Genomic DNA, 7,135 nt, shown 5'->3' with positions numbered 1-7,135 from the left:
ACGTGTATGGAATGAGCTGCCAGAGGAAGTGGTGGAGGCTGGTACAATTGCAATACTTAAGAGGCATTTGGATGGGTATATGAATAGAAAGGGTTTGGAGGGATATGGGCTGGCAGGTGGGATTAAATTGGGTTGGAATATCTGGTCGGCATGGATGAGTTGGACTGAAGGGTCTGTTTCATGCTGTACATCTCTATGACTCTATGACTTCAAGGCTGAGATTGTTGTGCACAAGATTAATGGGTTGAAGGATTGAAGTTCACAGTAAGAAGGTGGGGAGACAATAACCCAACTGACTTGAAAGAAGTAGAAAATGCTGAAAGTATTCAGCCGGATCTGTAGAGAGACAGAGACATACACATACACACACACACACACGAAATTCAACTCAATGGCCTTTCATATGGAAAAGATGTCATCAACTTGAAACATTAACTCTGATTCTCCCATCAGATTACTGCCTGGCCTGTTGAGTTCTTCCAGCAGTTCAGATTTCCAGCCTCTGTACTATTTTGCTATAATTTTCCCAGTTTCAAACAGGTATTTCAAAGGTTTTTCACATGGTTCCTTAAACAGGGCTGAGTGCCCAAAATATCCTGAAAATGAGTCTGAAGCATAAGCTTGAGCTAAGCTAACTTGGAAGCTTGTCTCTCGACCAGAAGGTTATGGGTTGAAACTCAAATTTATTTTATTAATAATGAGAAGTTTTCTGCAGAGTTTGGTTATTATTGAAAGCTGCGCAAGTAAATTGGAAACATAGATTCAGATCTCTTCATGATGTTTTGCATCAATGATATTCATATCTGAAAATGCATGTGGAGACAATGAATTCCCCAAGGAAGCCATTGCAGAATTGAACACAGTCCTTCAGCCACACTTACTGTTGATTTGCATCACATAGGCAACCGATTAGTGGTTGCCAAGGGAACAGCTTCCTTGACTATTAATGCAGAAATCTAGGAGGATGACAAATCCGTGTCAAGTAGTTGTGTATTCGCAATGCAGATTTCAACACAAACATCAAGACTAACCCTCCCCCAACGAAATACTGAGGGAGTTCCACACTCTTGGAGATGCTGTCTTTCAGCTTGACATTCAAACATTCTGCCTCTCCTCTCAGGCAGACAGCGAAGATCCCGAACAACACCATTTCAAAGAACAGGAGAGTTATTCGTACGAATACTTACGATATTCCTCAGTCAACTTCTGAAAAATGTCCACATCGTATTGTTGGTTCTGGGAGCTTCCTGCAAGACTTGTGGCTGCTCTGTTTCCTACAACAGAGGCTACACTTCAGAAGTTCACACTTGGCTGTACATCTCTTCAAGATGTCTTGAGATTGTGAAAAGCGCCATAAGAATACAAGGTTTTTGTTAAAAAAAATCTCCCATTTGAGTGTGTAGTTGCATCAATCAGACAATTGAAATCTTGTTTACATATCATTATGGAATAGAATCCCTACAGTTTGGAAAAAGGCCATTTGGCCCAACAAGTCCACACTGACCCACCGAAGCGTAACCCTCCCACACCCATTCCCCTATTACTCTACATTACCCCTGACTCATGCACCTAACCTTCACATCCCTGAACACTAAGGGCAATTTAGCCTGGCAAATCCACCTAACCTGCATATCTCTTTGGAGTCGAAAGTGTGGGGCTGGAAAAGCATAGCCAATCAGGCAACATCCGAGGAGCAGGAGAATTGACGGTTCGGGCATAAGCCCTTCATCAGGAATGAGCCACCACCTGCATCATTCTTGATGAAGGGTTTATGCCCAAAACATCAATTCTCCTGCTCCTCAGATGCTGCCTGACCATCTGTGCTTTTCCAGCTCCACACTCTCGAGTCTGATCTCCAACCCTCTCTTTCTCCACATCTTTTTGGACTGTGGGAGGAAACTGGAGGAAACCCACACAGAGACAGGGAGGATGTGCAAACTCCACGCAACTAGTTGCCCGAGGCTAGAATCAAACCCAAGTCTCTGGTGCTGTGAGGCAGCAGTGCTAATCACTGAGCCACTGTGCTGCCCATAGGCATTTACTTGTTTATTTTCTTTTATGCTTCCATGGAAGATGGGCACCATTGGCTGGGCCAGTATTTGTTGCCCAGCCCTAATACTTGAAAAGGTGGTAGTAAGTCCTCAATACTGCGAAAGCAGTAATATAATTCCAAGTGTAGATGGTCTGTGGCTTGGAAGGGGTCTTTCAGATGATGGTGTTACATTGCAGTTGCTCCCCTTGTCCTTTGAGATGGTAACGGTCACATGTTTGGAGGTTGCAAAGAAGCCTTGGCAATTTGCTGCAATGTATCTTGTAGATGATGCTTATCAATGCTACAGTGCATTGTTGGTGGAGTGACAGTATGTTAAAGGTGGTGGTTGCGATGCCAATCAAGCAGATTGCTTTGTCCTGGATGGTGGCAGACTCTTGAGTGTTCTTGGAGCTGCGCTCATCCAAGCAAGTGGGGAGAATTCCATTACTTTCCTGACTAGCTCCTTGTAGATGTTAGAGAGGCTTTAGTGATTCAGGAGGCGAGTTATTCATCACAGAATTCTCAGCCTCTGAAGTGCTCATGTTGCCACAGTATTTATTGAGCTATTCCAATTCAGTTTCTGGTCAATGGCAACCCTCAGGATGTTGATAGTGGAAGCTTCAGTGATGGGTTTGCCAATGAATGGAATCTGGTTGAAGGTGATCACTGCCTGACATTTGTGTGCCACAAATGCATATCCTTTCCAAACAGCACGATGGGGTACCTACACCAAAAAGACTGCAGCATTTCAAGAAAGTAACGCACTTCCACTTTCTCAAGAGTAGTTTGAGGACAATAAATTCTGACCTAAACAGCAACATCTACATGCCATAAATGAATAAATGAACAACAAATGAGAAAGGAATTGTGACTTTCCACTTATCAACCCAAGCCTGAATGTTGTCTACATCTTGCACGCATGGACATGAACTGATTCAGTATTCGAGGCATCACCAACACCACTGATGTTTCTGGGGGGAAATGCATGCAGATGTGGAACTTTGCTCTGTAGGTGTAGGGAAGAACAGTAGGAGGATCAGCAGCAGCAATCAGTCGTCTGACCAAAGGTAGATGACAGATATATGTAAAACAAACCAATAATGTAATTAAAGTGTCAAAGCAGACAATAACAAATGATAAATTTATTCAAGTGTCTAATTAATCAAATACACAACAATCATGTCTGTATATGCTCCGAGGGTCAGCTCAAAACAAACACGAACACTGCTAAATGCACCAGTTATTTTAATCAACTAACATAAGATGGTATTACTCACCTCTAGAGTGGGTGGGATTCAAACCCAGGACTCCTACTCTGGAGAGAAGGGCACTACCACTACTGCTACCGTGACTGACAAGAACCCTAAGTGAACAGCACACTATAATTGTTAAGGTTAAAGAAATGTCTGGAGAAATACAAGCAGATTATGTTCTGTATGTAAGTTAGCTCGCTGAGCTTGAAGGTTTGCTTTCAGACCTTTCGTCACCATATTAGGTAACACCATCAGTGAGAGTCTCTGGTGAAGTGCTGGTGGGATGTCCTGCCTCTCTATTCATAGGTCTTGGTTTCTTGAGGAGGGTGATGTCATTTCCGGTTCTTTTTTTTCCAAGGGAAGGTAGATAGGATTTTAAATGATGTGTTTATTGATGGAGTTCTGGTTAGAATGCCATGCCTTTAAGAATTCTCGTGCGTGTCTTTGTTTCGCCTGATCTAGGATGTGTGTGTTGTCCCAGTCAAAGTGGTGTCCTTCTTTGTCTTCATGTATAGAAACTAGTGATAGTGGTCATGTCTTTTGGTGGCCAGTTGGAGTTCATGTATCCTGGTGGCAAGTTTCCTGCTAGCTTGTCCGATGTAGCGTTATTTTTACAGTTCTTGCATGGTATCTCGTAAATGATGTTAGTTTTGCTGGTAGTGTCTAATGGATCCTTTAGGTTCTTTAGTGGCTGTTTAAGTGTGTTGAAAGATTTGTGACTACCATGATGCCAAGGGGTCTGAGTAGTCTGGAAGTAATTTTAGATATGTCTTTGATGTAAGGTGTTTGGTGGTGTGCTATAGTGTTTGGTTGTGCTGTGTCTTCTTGTTTGGGTTTGTTTCTGAGAAATCGGTGGATTGTGTTTATTGGGTATCCGTTTTTCTTGAAAACATTGTGTAGATATTTTTCTTCTGCCTTTTCGTAGTTCTTGGGTGCTGCAGCACGTTGAAATAATGACTTGCAGCTCTGTTTGTGGGTTTGAGATGATTGCTTCTGAAGTTAAGTATTTGGTCTGTGTTTGTTGCTTTTCTGTAGACGCTGGTTTGAAGCTCTCCGTTAACTTTACGTTCAACTGTCAAGTCTAGGAATGTTTTGTGTTTTTAAAATGGTGAAGGGATATGATATTCTTAAATTAGATAAGATACTTGAATGGATAGGGATGTGTAACTTTGTAAAGCAAGGGCCAATGTTTCCTTTAGATTGCTCTACACAGCCAACTTTTTCCAGACACAGTGCACTTTAATTTTTATGTGAAGCTGCAGAGCATAGTGACCGCATTGCACCATAAATACTTCATTAGTCTTACAGCGCTTTGAGACTTCCTGAAGTCATGCGAAGTATTATATAATTGCGAGTTCGTTCTTTTCAAAATAATACCTGAAGACATAACAAGATATAGGCTTCCTTAATTCTGGCACACTACGTAAAAGGTTAGTCTAATTCACCAAGGGATGTTTCAACCTCATTTTGTCACATCTTATTGTAAATCACTGATAATCATTTTTTCATTGCTAAATTCCTATTGTCTTGTGCAATTACTTATATATAAGGCCATCTATTCCCCAACACCAGAAGAAGGAAACTTTTGAGCCACCGAATTTTACAGCACAGGAAAAGGTCCTTCAGACCATCGCATCAGTAATCATTTTTTCATTGCTAAATTCCTATTGTCTTGTGCAATTACTTATATATAAGGCCATCTATTCCCCAACACCAGAAGAACATAGAACATAGAACATAGAAGAATACAGCGCAGTACAGGCCCTTTGGCCCTCGATGTTGCGCCGATCCAAGCCCACCTAACCTATACTAACCCACTATCCTCCATATACCTATCCAATGCCCGCTTAAATGCCCATAAAGAGGGAGAGTCCACCACTGTGGGAGAGTCCACCAAAAGAAGGAAACTTTTGAGTCACCGAATTTTACAGCACAGGAAAAGGTCCTTCAGACCATCGCATCAGCCCAGGTCATCAAGCATCTATCTATTTCCATTACTTTAAGAGCATCACCTACTACTTTTAATGGAACAGAAGGTTAGCAGAGAAAGATCAACATGTCAGGCATGAATTGTCAAATAATTGGAAGAAATGATGATAAAACAAGCTGAGGGCATAAAAAAAAGCAAATTATGTCAGTTCTGCTGGGTGATAAGATACCGAAATTCAAGAGGTATCACAAATCCAAATATGTTGGTCTGATTAGCTGGGTGGAGAAAGAGAGGACTGCAGATGCTGGAGATCAGAGCTGAAAATGTGTTGCTGGAAAAGCGCAGCTGGGTCTAGAGCTTGGTCACAGATCAGTTTGAGCTATTTGGATGATAAAACACAATGCGCTGAGTGGCCATGAGCAAATAAATAGTGCACTAAACCTGACTAGTCATTGTCACAGCACCCAGTAATATTCATTCTTTGACCTAAATGAGACCCTGCATGTCTCCAAATGACCTGATCAAGTAGGTGACATCGTTTCAGCTTTAACGGAAACTATTCCTACTCTTCATTGTGGATTCACCTTGATTGAGTTGTCAATGAAACCAAGCAACTGATCCCAGGGAACAAAGACCATCAGTGGGAAGATTCTACACTCCATAAACAACTATCAAAGTTGCTGGCGGGGCGGGGGGGTATCATTGACTGAAGGTATAGATTCACAACTTGATGGTCAAAGCACACTCATAAAGATGACTCTGATCTTATTGCTAAGAAATCTATAGCGGCCACCCAACTAAGAAATTCTGTCTTTGCCAAGGAAGAATTTCCATCATAAGGCCATAGACCATCAGATATAGGAGCAGAATTAGGCCATCCAACCAATCAAGTCTGCTCTGTCATTCAATCATGGCTAATTTGTTTCTCAGCCCCTTTCTGCTGCCTTTTTAAAGTATCCTTTGATCCTCTTACTGATCAAGAACCTACCTATCTCTATCTTAAATACACTCAGGTCAAAAGCCCCTGGAGTTAACGCTGTCTGGCTACTTGCCACCTCCTGCCTATTATATTGGTGTGGAAATGGGAAGAAACTGAATAGGCATTCATTATCCAATCAAGGGCTTCGACTGGCCCCCAGGCATGTGACATACCTACTCCACCCAAAGCTAATACACATCTGTAGAGAGTTATACAGTTTTTACAGCACAGAAAAACGCCCTTCAGCCCATCTTGTCCACACTGATCATCAAACTAATTACACTCTAATCCCATTTAATTCAACACTTGCCCTGTAGCCTTGTGCTATGACATTTCAGGTTCTAATCTAAATGCTTATGGAATGTTGATTGTTTTTGTCTCTACCACCTTTAATCAGTGAGTTACACATATCCACCATCCCATGGGTGGAATGTTTTTCCTCAAATCGCCTGTAAACCTTCTGCTCCAGTTCTGAAAACTGGGCCCCTTGGTTATTATCTTCTCTACTAAAGCTCAAAAAGTGTGGCACTGGAAAAGAAAAGGTCAGGCAGAATCCAAGGAAAAGGAGAATCAACTTTTCAGTCATAAGACCTTTATAAGAAATTCCACCTTGGTGTATCTCCTCTGCACCCTTTCTGTGCAATCACATCCTTCGTATAATGTGGTAACCAGAACCGCGCAAAGTACTCTAGCTATGGAGTAATGTCATTTATAACTTCATCATAAACTCCTTGATCTTACATTCAATGCTTTGACAAATAAAGACAGTTTCTCATATACCTTCCTGACCACCTTTAGCTAACCGGATTAGTGGTGCTGGAAGAGCACAGCAGTTCAGGCAGCATCTGAGGAGCAGTAAAATCGATGTTTTGGGCAAACGCCCTTCATCAGGAATACAGGCAGAGAGCCTGAAGGGTGGAGAGAAAAGTGAGAGGAGGGTG

Source organism: Chiloscyllium plagiosum, chromosome 3 (assembly GCF_004010195.1).
Source record: "Chiloscyllium plagiosum isolate BGI_BamShark_2017 chromosome 3, ASM401019v2, whole genome shotgun sequence".
NCBI lineage: Eukaryota > Metazoa > Chordata > Chondrichthyes > Orectolobiformes > Hemiscylliidae > Chiloscyllium > Chiloscyllium plagiosum.
Note: the sequence above shows the minus strand (reverse complement) of the source record.